This window comes from Trichoplax adhaerens, genomic scaffold (genome assembly GCF_000150275.1).
Source record: "Trichoplax adhaerens TRIADscaffold_8 genomic scaffold, whole genome shotgun sequence".
NCBI classification, from domain to species: Eukaryota; Metazoa; Placozoa; class Uniplacotomia; order Trichoplacea; family Trichoplacidae; genus Trichoplax; species Trichoplax adhaerens.
The window spans coordinates 2,303,189-2,320,073 of NW_002060950.1; positions in this window are offsets into that span (position 1 = coordinate 2,303,189).

Consider the following 16,885-nt stretch of genomic DNA (forward strand, 5'->3'; position numbering starts at 1 on the left):
CAAGTTTTAAGTAACTACACTAGAGTTCTTTACTTTCCTTTGCCACAAGTGAGGGTTGTGACAGCTGGTAATACACTTATGTAGTTTGATCGCGTTGTTAAACTAACATACTTATGAGAATCTCATTTCAACGTAATACTGTGAATCGAACATTAGATGCATATTATACTGATCGTGTATTATTCTTCGTAAAATATTTTATTAACAAGAGTAACATATTGACTAATTATTGTATTACTTATACTAAAAGTAACTACTTGAACAATCGATAGTTACTGAAACAAAGATCATTATTCTTCGTTGAGAAAATCGCAGGTGCATCTATATTGAAAACTATTTAATTACTCATTATTTGGCTATCAATGTGAGCGTAATTACCGTTTACTCATAAACAATTGTATTAAATGTGGCTTGTCAAATGTTCAATAAAAAAATGAATACTACATGTTACACCAGCTTGAAAAGAGTTTTAATATAACTTTGAAAAATCTTTAATGTAGAATGAGCTTTTGACTTGGTTTATCCTTAGCTATTAGATCGTATTACCGATATTTCATTTTAAATTCGAACACGCTGAAATGAATACTATCTTCTTATAAAATGACTAGAAATGAAAAGACTAAGCCTTGCATATTGTTTATTACAATCTAGCTTCCATTTACTTATCACTAGTCTTACCATGTAATTAAAGTAATAATTGGAAAATAGATTGTTAATATTTTGTACGAGGCACATAATTTGGGAAATAAATAATATTATTATCGTCTAATATGACATGAATGTTTTATGTCATCTGGCTTGATCTTTCTAGAGTATAATTTTTAACTAGCTATTATAATTTATGTAGAAATTGACTGCCCAAATTTCCGTTGACATGTTAAAGAAATTCCGTAAATGAATCGATTGCAAATACAGTATTTCATTAATGCTGTTGTCTAACTTTGCTTATGTATCATAAAAATTGATTAGCAACCAATGGCAGGTAAAAAAATTTCTTTTTCTTAAAATATAAATGTTACTAATACCGTATTCTTATTATTACATGAAAAATCATAATCGTTGCTAATGGTACTTCGTACTATTATAAAATAGTTTTAGCGAAGAAGTTTTAATAAAGAAATCAAAGGGTTATTATTGACAACTGTCATACATATTATAAGTTGATGATTTAAATGAATTAGTGATGTGAGATATTTGCTTCAGTCGTTTCTACAACTCAATAATAGCTCATAATGTTCTTTTTTCCAAAATTTACAAGGTTAAAACTATAGTATTTTGAGTACTAGTCATTTTCATTTTATTATAATCGAAACTACTACTCCCTAGAGATTTATGGCGTAAGATTACGTCTGTAGGCATAATAGGATTGCATAATATGCCTAAATTGTTTATGTATTAGACTTGTTTATGAATTAAGTTTGAAAATAGAGATGAAATAAGATTCAAAAACTGCAATACATGGATTTATAGTTGAGTTAGAAAGTGTTCACACGGTATATTTAACGAATAATTTTTCTCTCGTGACACTTTTTCTTGCCATACGTACATAATGACAGTACTGTATTAGTTTTAGTTAGCACTGAAAGTTATAATTAAGTTATCGATAATATAGTATTAGTGTGTGCAAAAATTTCATGAAATTTAGAAACATGGTTCGATTCAACTATAGAAAGCGTAACAAATAGAACTTTTCATACATTTATTTGGTAAAAAGATGAGTTTTGCTATTTCAGAAGCAAGTAAATTGGTGTTAGGTTTGGTTATGTTTATAATTTCGGCTAAATGAATTTTCTCAGATTGTTTTTGCTTGCTTGTGAGGCTTTTAAATAATTTCTGTATAAGTCAGCATCAAACTGTTTTGGATGCTATTCTCTTAATTGTGAATGCAGTTATTAGTTATGATCTAGTAGTTTATTTTTGACTTACCACACCATTGCTCATCTGAATTATCGCCGCAATCGTTTTGATGATTACACCAATGAATATTAGGAATGCATTTGTTGTTGTTACATCGAAATCGACCAGGATAACATTGTTGAATGTCTATATATAAAAAGTAAGGTAATATAAATATAAAATATTCCTTTATTAAGAATCGTACTCGATAGCTGTCCCCATAATCTAATAGCAACATTTATTTAATGTTAGATTCAGTACATATCAGTAACAGCATGTATGTGCAATAGTTAAATTGCAATAATAAGTATGACAGGATAGAATTCCTGTGTCAAAGGGTAGTATAATATAGCTATATATTAATCTTTGTTGTTGATTTTTGCAAAATTTTTTAAAACTAGCAGATATAAGATATAAATGTAATATGAATCGAGAGGTAAATTTTGGTAATTGGATATGTTAAGCTCCGTTAAAAAGTAAAGAAGTTAGTTGTTCTGCTAGGATTTATTTAGTTGTCTTAAGCGCTACTGCTGCGTGTAACATAGGCAATAATAGCTGCATTAATAAATCGTAATTCTTCGGATACCTAAATCTATGAATCGTACTTGGTAGTACGATGATCATTAAATTACTTAAATGCTTGATTAACGAGATTTATGCTACCGAATTTGAAGCTGACTATAACTCTATTTCAATATGCGCCTGAAATGACTACTGCAATATTGAAGAATTAATATAAATTGTAATCATATTCGCATTAATTCAGTCAATTATAGATAGCTTTCGAATGTTATTATTCAATAAGGGGTAATAATACAATTGATAAGTCAAAGACAGAGTACTTATCGAGAATTATAGAAAGTATGGCTAAGGTACTCGTAGATGCTTGATACTTCATTTAAAAGTTTCGAAATGATAACTTTTATCAATTTACTTCAAGAAAAGTATAAGGAATACACGTATAATTTTTTACCTGTAAGTGTCTTACTTTTAGCTATTTACGTCCATTCCTTATTAAAAGCATTTTCTACAGCTACAGTAGTTCTCATAGGTTGTTACATATACCTTTCGAATTTCTATTTCTAGCAATCCTGCGATAAAGTAAGTAGATACTCTACTGCCTTAACTCGCTACTTTAAACATCTTTTCCATTTTCTTTCCTTAATAGCTTAATTACCATTCACATAAATTACTTATTTTATTAAATACTGATATGTTCATTAGGATGCTCTCTTTCTACGTAAGGTATATTTTAGTATAGACTTCACAATCTAGCTTTATGTTCAATCGATCTTAAAATGATAAAATTCTCGAAAGTTTTTTATCGGAATATTATCAGAAATTCTATATTTAAATATCGTCTTTGCTAGTATATGCATCTTGGCAAGAATTAATATAAGGGGTACCGTATATTTTTATTATAATAGTCTGAGCAGTAAATTTATATGAGTTAAGTAAATGGTAAGCATTAGCTTGTTAAAATGATGTTAAATCTATATCTGTTATCGTAGATGATGAGAGACATATAGAATTTAATAAACTTCAATTATTTGTTTTAAAATAGACTGTTCATAGAGTTGATAAATTTAGAAATATTCCGCTACAATTCACGTATCATATATTAGTAATCTATGCTGATGATAATTTAGAAATGCTTTGTTAAATAGTAAGTAAAAACTTAAAAAAATTTTGTATAATGGTAATGATGAAGATTTTTTGCCTAATCGATACTGAGATAGAGGTTCTGAATTTTTTATGATAACTCTTTAAAGCACATGAATGTTTAAGTAGTTGTATGTCTATTTCCACGTAACGTTGGATATATATACAGTTAGTACGTATGAATGATAGGCCTTACGTTATCGTAATATTAGTTAGTGTATTGGAGATTTCGAAATGAAAATAGAATTAAGTATCCGATAAGGTTTTAAATTAAAACATAGCATCTGCTGAGCTGTCAATGAGTTAGAACGAATGTGATAAATCGATATCTACGATAGCTTGGGACCATCTATTCTTGTTAATGCTCGAAAACTTACCACAATTTTTTTCGTCTTCTCCAAATGGAAGATCAAAATGGTGATCACATAATATTTTAGCTGTCTGGATGGTTTGTCCATTATTGCTACTCTTGACTTCTAATAGAAATATAAGAAATACGATTATAGTAAGCGGACTTTATAGCTTTAGTAGAAAAGCTTGATGTCGCAGCACAGCGTTAAAGCAATATAGCAATGCACTTTAATTTATATATGTTAAAATCATCTCTGAAAGAAATCAAGGATGTATTAAAGTTGCAACGATTCATTTAAGTAGCGTCAGTTTACGTTCATGTAAGACAATCATGTAATCGTGGAAGTAAAGGTATTAACCCTATTCAGTCAGATAAATTAGTATAGTACACTTTGAGATATAATAAGTCAATTTTAGATCTGCGCTAAAGTCTTAAGTTGTGATAAATAAGATAGAGTTGTCATCATAAATCATCTTATAAAATAGATTTAAAAAAAGAATTGTTTTTCTGCGATGAAATTATCTAAAGCTTTGCAGTAAAGGACAAACAGCTTTGATAGCTGTGTTGCCAGAAAATTGAAATATAGACATTATGAGTTAGCGATAATATACTAAATCCGAAATTTTAAATTAAAAAGGGATGACAAAGATGAAGAGGTATTTAAGCGTTTGAAAAATCAGTTCATAACTTTAATTAATAATTCATGGCGTAAACTTTATAATAATTCATTTACCTTGACATGAATATGCAGCCATACATAATAATATTAAGATTGTAAATTGCATAGCTAAATAGAGTTATAGCCGATATCTATTCAGTGTCTATATGTCCTTGCCAAGAAGTTGAGAATGTTTTAATTTTTCAAGCTATAGTCAAGGGTTTATGCGTCACCGCCAAGTTTTTGGTCGACAATAATGTATAAAGATGAAATGGTTTAAGATATAATATTATTTTAATGATAATTAAATCGTGTTTGTGCTCTCATTATCGAAAAGACTTATTGAAGAATAATATAACGAAATGATTTTGTAACATGATGGAAGAATACTATCCAACTCTTAGATAAAATGAATCTAACCCCCAGGCTACTGACGTCATGGCTAAACTAGATCGAATTAAACTGATAATAATGAAGGTAGATGAAAGAGAAAATTTTCTATTTATTCATATTTCAATGGAGGCGATAGCGCAGGTAATTGCAGTTGTATCCATTGATGTTATGTATTCGATAGATTCGCATTGATTGTCTTGTAACCAAAATAACAAAGAAAGACAGACAGTAAATACAATCAACTAGGCTGGATACTAATGGATTAAGGGTTGAAATTAATGAGAGTAACAATATTTTTTTTTCCTTGCAAGTTGATATTGTTTGTATATCCTCTTCGGCTAATGATTCAATACTAATTTACACCTGCCAAAATGAGATAATACTGATACAGATAGTCTATCAATAGAAGGATCATATCGATGTTGAGTTTTATCTTTCATCATTCTTGACATCTGATAGCGGTAAGAATTAGAAAGCCTTTATCATAACACTAACGTTTAAGTTGCTATAGCCGTTGCTTTATCAAGATATAGTCGAGGAGAAACTAAAATCATCCACATTTGTATGTTTGTAAGGTCCAAAAACTGTAAGCTTAATTCTTTTTTAGTGAAAGTATCATAAATTCTTTACTATGTTGTCACTCATACATTACAACTAGGCAGAGAAAGTGCTAGGTGATCCTGAGTCTGGAAGGCTTAGAGTAACAACGGCCATCGTCGTTTCCACTAATGATAGGTGCGATGGTAGTAAGCGTATAGGGTTGAATTACTGTTTGACATGATGTCATGTAGAATTATTTTTCTCAATTATAACTGAAATGACAGACGCTTCATTTTGAAAGCTTAACAGATTTACCGTAATTACTACGATTATATTGATCATGGCCGTGGATATGCTATTATCTATCTTGTTCGCTGATTTCTATCTATATTTACGTCAGATTTAAATCCAGAGAAGCAGCGGCTTCATTTATGATAACAGGAATATATTAGAAGTCATTTATATGATTGTAATTACTATTCTTACTAGATACAGATGTATTAATACTTCCTGCTTTGTCTACAGTTTAATAAGATATTTATTAGAATTATTCTCTAGAGATTAGCCAATGAGATATACGCGTAAAATGCCGTACTCTTTCTTTGTCTTCCTTGTAAAACCTACGACTACTTTAATGACTTGTTATGCTTACTGAATCAGGTGGCAGCTAAAGCGGTTATTTATTAAAATATTACAAGTAAGATATCGCTTAGTTGGTTATAAATTTTTCTTAGTTTCCGCAAAGATCGATATCGATAGTTAGAACCATATCAAAGCTTGTAAATTAGCTATACTAGTATATACTGTATATATATTTGGTCATCATGTAAGGTAATTTTATATCCAACATCCAAGTTTACGTTAACTAGAGAATTTAACGATGATACGAGACATTATTCTAGCAATTTTCAAACTTTGAAGTGCTGTTAACTTTCCATACTTGCGATATGAATGGAGATGGATGAAATAAACAGCGCCAGTTATGATTTATTTTACTGTTGATTGTATTTGCTATCGTACATTGTTGTAGATACTAATATTTAGTTGAAGATAGTCTATAAACTAGATTTCGCCGAAATCCATAATAACAACTAAGGCATATATATGTTCCTCGAATTATTAATGATAGGAAATAAGTAGACTAGAATTAAACAATTCGTTTCTCTATGAAATACTTCCAATGACACAAATACAAATTTTGAATTACTTGGAATTTTAAAGAATAAAGTTATGGCCTTTTCACAAAGCGGCATAGATAATCTAATATATTTTAACATTTTGTAGCAAAATTTTAAAACTACAGTTGCTCTCATAGGTGAGGAAATTTATTGGTTTTCATACGGAATATAAACGGAACGGTGTTTATGTCAATATACTTGCTATCACTTAGCCTGCCATTATCGTATCGGTACTGAAATAATTATAGACAGAGACCTAACTAATATTAATAAAATAGCCTGGTTTTAATACTGTACATCTCTATCAGACGGAATTGCATTTTTGAATGGAGATTAAATGGTGTCATGGTACGAACCACTGTGAAGAGTAAATGACTAAATTTAGTAGTTGACATTTATATATGGAGATAACTAATAATGACTTTCAGCCAGAACTACGGTAGTTATTATTTTATTACAGTAAATTATGCTGTACTGTCGTAAGAGTTCTTATAAGGTAACTAATGTTAATTAATCGATTATAGTGTTATATCTCGTAACGCTTGTGATGAATATCCTGAAGATATTCAATTATAGATGAAACAGATGATACTATGAATAATTCTATGCATGGATATACTGTAATGCAATTATCTAGAATCGTTCTGAACGTGTCTAAGGTTATGAACAATTTCTGTATCAATTTAGCGATCCAATATGAACTAAAATTCATGAATTGTTATGACTTCTACATGATAGCTGCTGCCGAAGGGTATTTAAGTTCGTCAGATAGTTGAATAAAAGAAGAGTTCTATAGTTGTTTAAAGTAGAAGTAAAGGCATCTAAATTCTTGTGATATAGTTAAGGGATACTGAATCCCGGAGACTATAGTAATTTAGAAACTTTTTTATGCTATCTTTGTTAAGGAGTTGGTTTGTGACAGGTGTATACTGTACTGTCTACAGTTTTTTAATTTAATCATCAACTAAGGTAACTACAATTACAGATATAAATATCGATATGAAGATTTCGAAGAAAAATACTATTTATTGTATCATGTATAGCATGCTTGAATGAACAATGCAGGTTTATTGTATGTGTATAAAACTTTAGAATGACAGGTGCAACTGAATTTAGAAACAAATTGTTAATTTTAAGCTCACTAAGGGCCTATTTGCAGTTTGATAGATGTAGTAGATTGGAAATCTGTCTTCTGCACTGTCTACAGATTCCCATTTACGAACAAATTCTGGGAAAAATTTAAGTGTAGAGTAATTGCTTCTACTCGTTGGAGTATAAAAACAGTAATTACTGAAGAAAGATCGGTAGGTTATCAGTAGCGAATTATAATTGTACTGTTTGAGACGTAGTCTTAGTAATAAAAGGTGAGATATTAATTTATCCCTGTCCCTTTGATTAGAGTGCTGATTCAATTCGACTGACAGCATTGATAAATTTTCTACCTTAATTATGATATAACCAGGTTCTGCAAGGAAGGATGAAATGCTGCGAACGGCTATTAGACCATTTAATGAATATTGTGTAAACAATCGATCCGTTGATCTTTGAATTGTGCTCAATGGCGTAATGAGTATCTACATGACATTGCCACTAGACAAATGATAAATTATTCCTCCTGTGAATTCTAACAGTAAGAGAGATGAATAACTGCTGCCTAGCTGTGATAATTATTTACGGTGATTTCCTTCAAAGATTAATTAATTAAATATGAGCAATAAGTAAAATTTTATTTATTGTGTCTCGATATAAATCGTCAAAAGAAGTACCTCGTTGGAGTCCATTATATGCTTGAAATGGTCGATAAGAATTAAAAGCTAAGAACTTTTAATGCTAAAATGTTCTCCTACTGTGATTGAAAGCAATTAAGTTATGTAAATGAATAAATTCTATTCTAGCGCTATATCAATGAATTATTGGAGTGAAGCCAACTTAAGAAATATTGTTTACGATGATGAAATAATCGGAGTTAACTAGTATCTATGATATTTGCTATAATAAAACGATTAGATGCAACTTTTAACTCGCAAATCTCTTTGGTTAAAAAATACCTATAAGTATATAGCGAGCCGAATTGAACTGTTGAAATGAGATTCTTGATTGTATTAAAATCGGCCGTTTACGTGTACCTCAGCACTTTAATTATATCTGCTTTTAATTCTAACTCGCTTCATGACAATGTAGTTGCCTAATTCATATTGAACGCGCCTATAAACTTTCTTTGATTAAGGCGCAGATTTTGAGCGACGGGCTAACTGATCTAGCCTTATTGCAGTATTACTGACTGATTATAAAACGTGTTCATGTAATTCTCTTCAGAAAAAATCTGCTCGGATGTTAATTCATTCATTTTCAGGATATAAATTAGTTACCGTACTGAAAAAATTATTAAATATTCGCATAATGAATTCTTGAATATCGGTAGTAATTACAAAAAATAGATAAGGATTTAAATTAGCAAAGAATAGAAATTAATTTTTATTGTGATCTTTTAGTGAATTTACGAGGAATTTATAATGTTTAACTTTATGTTATTATGGACTGAGTACGAGAGTATCATGCTACAAAAATAAAATGAGATGATAATTTAACATATTTATTGGCCAGCTGCTTGTAAGGCCTATAAGGGAATAAAACGTCAAAATTGTTTAAAGGTAAATTACAAGTTTATTTGTCATTAAATTTGATCATTAATGATACCTGCACCTGTCGAATTTTTCGGTTACAAAATAGAGCTAAACAGGTCTATTAATTTTTGCAGTGATGATTACTGACATTATTTATTTATATAAACTTTAAAATTGAATGCCATAATTGCATCAGTCTGAGTTTAATCACTTAATGGACTGTTACAGTGTTATATACTGTATTACAGTAGAAATATCAATGTTAGGATAATTCTATTAGACTATCCTTATTTAGTTAACTTCTAATTTGGATATACTGTATTTTAATATAGCACTGACTTTTTATGACAGTGACACTTATACACATACTGAAATTAATAGTTATAATAGGGAATGCAAATCATCTGCTTACAGTTCGAATCATTGTGATTGTAATTTACTTATGGTAGACTGTAAATTATCTTGGAAATGTTCCGTGATAGGACATATCGTAATCTGACTATTCTGTATTAGTCATTATATGTCTATGTTCGTAAATACTGTTGTCTGCATTAAGGGAGCAGTAGCTAAAATTAATATCTAATTCAGTAAATGATTCTAATGTTGATTGTATTAACTATGACTCATGATCTATTGAGGATTAGTATATAAATGCAGTATATCGTGAAATAAAGAAGAATTGTCCAACTTAGTGTTTAACGTAAATACGAGGCATTTAAGTCTTTGTGTAATCTGCTAGTAGAGCAAAAGTGTTTGTGATAGTACAGATATCGTTACTTGATACGTGGTTCAAGGAATTGACTTATTGATCGTATATTGCGTTATCTTGTTGCAAAGCTGTTTTGTAACATGGACTGATTAAAGTAATATTTTATGATTGTTCAGTAATGTCTTTAGAACGCAGACGATTAATAATTATATTGAATAGGAGTTCATTTGCTTTTAGTTAACGTTAACAAAATAGAAACATCTTTAAACACGTAGCGTTTCAGTGCAGAATTATAAGGTTATAATTTCGAATAACTATTCATAGTTCGATAATCCTTTAAGCTCAGACGTCAGAATTTACTTCCATTCTAGCAGCATGAATTAGGTATTTAGTTAACTGCTAAGAGTAAATCCATAAATTGAAATGGAAATCCATGGAAGTAATTCTCTTTAAAGAAGGTCTGAAATACAAAGAAACAGAAACTAATTTACAATACTTTCACATAAGTTAAAACGAATAGATATTGCTATCATTGTAAATCAAAATTGAGGGATGGCATGTTTAAATAATATATCTTAGGAAATTAACTATAAGCTTATTCACTCCAGAAGGATAACATAAATAAGAGCGAAAGATGATAAGCTTTAAATAGTCAGTAGCTATAATAAAGATGTGTAATTAATGAATTAGTTTGGAACCTTAGAAATTTTTAAAAACGTTAGAATATCGCAGTACTCAGATTACTTCAGATCCTTATTTATGGTAAACTTAGTAGATTTCGTAGTGTAGTGTATGTTAGCTTTACTCTTAAGCGATTACGCACGGTAAATTCTTAATCTCTGTTATCTGGGTTTACACTAAAATTTAAGCTGATTGTAGATGAACGTCATGATGTGGTTAGGATAGTATACGACTGCAAAAATCTTCTATGATTGATCGCAATATTTCTTATAAGTAGGATTAATTTCATTAATAGGCCTGCTAACTCACGCATATCCAATTATTTGTTGCTATGGTACTATTAACATAAGACGTAATGGGGTTATCGGAAGATTTCATCAAAATGAAATCATAATTATGCTATTTAATCTTATGAAAAGAAATACAATGAAGCAGGAACTAATATCGAAAAAGATTATTTTGGTTGATTATAAATTAGGTACAGAATAACATCTCGTCTTATATCTAAACCTTGAATCCAAAATGAATAAGTCAGTAAGGATAAGATGAATATTTAATTCTGAAAAAACAACTAAGGCTGGTAAGATTGGTTATCCAGATAATGCTTTACATTCATTATTTAAGTTCGAAATAAATTAAAATTTCTGATGAATCCTGCCGTGCTTGTAGCCTTTAATTTTAATTTTTGCTTTCTATGATTACTCGCTGAACGGATATAATAACTGTGTATTTTCTTAAATGACAGCATGAAATTGTTCATTATTTTTATTTCTTATTGGAACCTAATATTAAAGTATAAATGTATAATCTTCACGGGAAACCTGAATGTTATAATTTGAGATATACAAAAAAATTTACAAAGTCGCTTAATACGTTTGGTAACCATATAGTAGTAACTGTGGTCTTTCAAAAAAATTTCATTGCAAACTTTACAATCCGTAATATAATATATTCATTTACGCAATGAAACACATTTCTGATAATATAAATTTTACTGTAATATATCTAACAATTACACGGCACAATCAATATGGCTTAATTCTTTAAATAAATACCGGTATATAGTTTATTTTGTAATAGAGTGATACGTACTGTATATTCACTTATTTTACGTGGTATCGAACGCACATATATTTTATATTGCCCTTTTTTGGCTCCAAAATCCAGCGAACACATGTTTTAATATATTACTACAGTAGCTCGAGAGACATACAATAGCTAGAGCTATCGTACTCTATAAGTCATTTCCTAAACGAAATAGATCCTGTATTGTCGACTTACGCGTGTATAAGACAGTGTAATATTGTATTGTAAGTTGATGATACATTTAGTAATGTCTACCGTAGGTATTGTGTTCAACATGTGATCGATATTCTCGTTAGAGGCTTAAGTATTAAATATTGCTAGCTTAGTAACTGTAATCCTTTTGAAGAGGAGCGCTACAGTGCTCACACTAGAGCTTCACATGAAAGGTGTAAACTATCCTGTATTTGAGATGCTAATACTGAAGTGTATAGTAAGTAAGGCGCTAAGACTGTAAACGCGGAAAAGTATATAAGCGAGTAGTTTAGTATTTAGGTAATTCTTTCTCGTTAGAGGTCCACAGCTAATCGATTACGTTGTATCTTCGTAAACGAGGTTATGTTCAATAAATCTTAATTTTCTAAAGTTTTGAAGATTCTAGATCTATCAACCTCACAGCGTGGTAATTATGATTGGCGTCTAAGGTGCCAATAAAGCCTTAAAGCAATCAATTTCTGCTTAATTTGCTGATTTAAGAGGTTTTATTGCTGTAACTAATTTAAACTTTATTGAAGAAATAAATCCTTGTATTCTAAAATCAGAAAAACTTTTAATTAACTGCATATCGAAAAATTATAGTAATGAGTAATTTTCGAATGATATCGTATGCAGAAGGTTTCTAATGACACTAGATCATACTGAATGGGGTAATTCCAAGAAATTGCTTCATGATGATGATGGACAAAATAAAATCATCAAACTATTTTTCAGTAAAATATGCACCGTCTATGTAGTACTCATGATGAACAATACATATTGAGATCTTTTCGTCAAGGGAACGCGATGACAGCTGTCTAGACTAATTTATGAATAGTCTATCTACTTACATGGTATCACAATTTCAATTCTGTGACAAGTTAACCTAGAACAAAAGTCTATAAGTAGCTTCTGATTAAACACCCTTTTATTTAACGTTAAATACATACAAAAAACACCGTAAAGGCATAACTTTTATTAGCAAAAATACATCTACAACTTTTCGCCACAGCACTCAACTCAAATGTTCCTGTTTATTTAGGAGCCATCTTATTTGTGAACAACAACTGTAGTATTATTGTACCATACTAGGAGCAACATTTCGAACTGAGATGTTCCTTACATAGCTTTTCTAACAGTATATATTTGAATCTCATACTCGCACTTAATCTTAATCTAAGCACTAGGTTATCCAATTCAACTGTCATCAACTAGAGCTTGAATTATCTTACTACTTTCTATCACACAATAACAATCGATATCAAATATGTAATGAACTATTTACAAACAACATCCACATGTTAAGGCATTACTTATCTTACCTAGAACTACAAATATGGATATTTCCCATATTAGCTACTAGTGTATTTATTAAAATATCCTAACGGTAAGGCAATACCGTAATACACGGGAACGAAGATGTTTGCATTGAGAGCTTAATTTGCTCAAACACAATTCTTATTCTAACATCTGCTGATATTTTGAGGGCACCAAGTGTAGTAAGGATAACTTTTTCACTAAACGGATGCAATTTTAGCATCGATCTTTTTAACTCTAAAGAAAACTAGAATGATTAAGTCCGATATTGTACGATTGCTGTATATGTTCAGTACAAGAGCGATAGTCTTAATTTTTAGATTATAAATAAATATGATTGCTTTAACACATGCTGAGAGAATTCTATTTTTAAGTTATTACTCATTTAGGCAACCTTTCTGTCACTATCAGTCGCGGCTTAGATTGACCTATTACCGTATTTAAGAGATAGAACTTATATCTGACCCTATCTATCATCTACTAATTTGGAAATCTTATCTGAATGTAAAATTTTTATCAAAAAGAGAACAGAATCTTTTAATTTGAAACACCTTGACCATTCCACAAATTAATAGATACATACTTTAATAGATAATATGCAAGGTGAAGTTACTGATATTCGCTGATGTCTTTAGCTTTAAATTTGGTAATTGCTTACTTGTACATGAATATATTTAAAACCAACGCACTTGTGCTGCAGTAAATATAAAATAGATTCATCGGATAAATTCTAAACACCTTGTAATGTAACTTAGTATTGTGATTGTAGACTGTTAGCCATGTGTAGTATAATGTACGGTAGATATTTATCCTAAGAGATATTTGGTAGCTGTAACTATAGACTGTAGTGGTAGAGACTCTATGCTAGAGTACAGATGACTATATACAGTAAGCTGTTGAGTTACTAATATGGCTATAGGTAAAAATAGAACTATAAATCATATATTAGGATATGGTTAATTCATTGTACTTTGGCTGGTGTGAATAATGTCTACGTAAGTACTGTAGTCGTGTCCATATTGGATTAATGATGGTCCGCAGTAGAATAGTCTTACTAAGAATAATTTAACTATATGTAAAATAAGGTAAAAGGTTGCCATGCGGATTGTAGCTGCGAATGCTACGGAAAATATAAAAGCATGCAACTTTAGATTATTCTGTTAGTTCGTTCTAGAAGTCTTTAGTAGTAGTATTCGGCTAGAGTAGAGCTGTGTAGTTAATCTTTGTATAAGATTCAATAAAGCTTTTATTTTTCTAAAATTTGGAATTTCGTGATTGGTATATATCACACACCTATATAGCTTACGATCATAAGTTATGTTTGACGTTACAGAACCAAAGTTTATCCAATAAAATTTTAGCTCGTATAATTCGCATTTCAAAATCATCAACACAGATTGAATTTCTACTTCATTCTAAGCCTATTTGTGAGGCATAAACACATCTAAAAGTAATCTTAGCACGTGAAATCTAGTACATTAATTACTTTTAATGGTAACATCTGGATTGTATGTTAGTCATCGATTTATTGTTAAAATTAATAAATTCTAGAGTAAGCCATTGTTCTTAACTCTTAAGAAGTAAAGGGATAATTAATTACTAAAAATCTTGCGAACAGATATTAAGTAGCTGAAGTTTCAAAGTTTATGGATATAGTCAACCATAAATTCAGGAAATATAAACTGTAAAATATAAAATTCTGTTCCATACATCAATTAATTAGTTATAATGCTATTCTGTTATAGGTATCAGTTGTGGAGTAACAAATTGCACCTCTTTGGTGTAATAATTAAATTGTTACAACTCAAGGGCTAAATGCTATTTCATAATAGTAAGAGAAGATGAATTAATTAATTTTAAATATAAGCATGATATTAAAGTCAAACTGAATCTTATACAAGAAGGGTTACCGTATTGGATAGATTGCTATCGCTAGTTTTCAATCAAATATGAGCAAGACCAATTTGCAACTTTACGCTTTCAGTTCGTATAATGCTGCAAATTTAATTATTTTTCTTTCACTATAACTCTAAATTTCTTTAATCCCTACGTATTTGCTAACGCAACTGCTATGTTGTACGCATATGTAGTTATAAAGTGAGGTACTGATGAGATCTCTAATTTGAGGTTAACATAGTTTTTAAATTCACTAAAAAATTTATTTCACTGTTGATAAACCAATAGAGTTTTCTTAGTTTAAATAAAGAATTAATTATTCGCTTTCATATACTTGATGAAATTTTACGACATTGATTAAGATTAGCAACCGAATATTGATAAGATTCAATTTTCAACTAAATAAAGTGAAACAATATCATAATAAATTGCTTAAGGCTTTAATCTCTTAATTGTTCTATACTTTCCGGTTCTTTTTCTGGTATTGATAGTAACCATAAGCATAAATTTTTTAAATATATATAGCATTATATTATGAGTAGATAGCTTGAATTAAACATATACGGACATTAGAAGAAATTTTAAAAATTTTGATAACATCATGAGAAATAATGTAGTTTTAGTGTTGTGGAAAAACATCTTATCGTTGATAGCTAGTTATGAACCCTTATGATGGCGTTACTGCTAATAGCCATTCTTTTTCATTTAGGTATACTTTCGAGACCGCTGCAACTGCCAATCGTCATAAAAATCGTACATCCCCTTTTTTAATTAAATCAAATAATAATAATTGTTCGTTTTTGTTTGCTATATAATGAGATCTACCAGATAATTGATCATTGCTTTATCGATTAAGTTCGGTTTAAATTTATTCGGAGTTCCTCACCCATTGGAAAAGAATACTTATAAATTCTATATTGACGTACAATGTATTATTCTCCAATAACGGTTATTTGTTTGGGTACAAGCTAAATGTTCTTTTATTATATGATAATTAATTAATAGCTGTAAGAGATTGAATGTTTAAAAGTAGAATGATGAAATGATGTCGTAAATGATTAAATATAAGTTTAAATCAGAAGATTGATAATACAACGATTAATTTCTTACGTATAGAAGATCAAAGTATATAACTGAACTCAATCATTTGGGATTACCTTCGGTATAAAAGCCAATGACATCTACCGTATTTGAAGATATCATTTAAAATTAATGGGTATAAAATAATTATTGTATGTTAGCGTGATCACACAAAATAGTATTATTCATATCAGAATTAGGTTGAAATTGTATAGCGCCAGCAGCTTAGGAATCAAGGATAAAATGGTATAATATAGCAACTAATGCCTCAGTAAACTGAAAGAAAGAAATATTACTATTAGATAGTAATTAACAAGATTAATAATGATTATAATTACTATAGACATCAGAGAATTTAAAATTTCTTACCCGAGTTATCATCATTAAGATAAAGAGTAGATGTAGATTCTAGTCTATCATTTAAGCAAAAGTATGAAAGAATGACTTATGCCAAGAACATAATGAAGAAAGAACTTAACATAGAAACGACCATCGTTACTTGCTTTCGGAAGTTAAAGAATGAAGAAAAAATAGTGTTTAAGTCTTGACTACAGTATAAGTACTATTGCACTAAGTGCGTTACAATTGAATCAAATGAAGAAGTAATGACGAATAGAATTA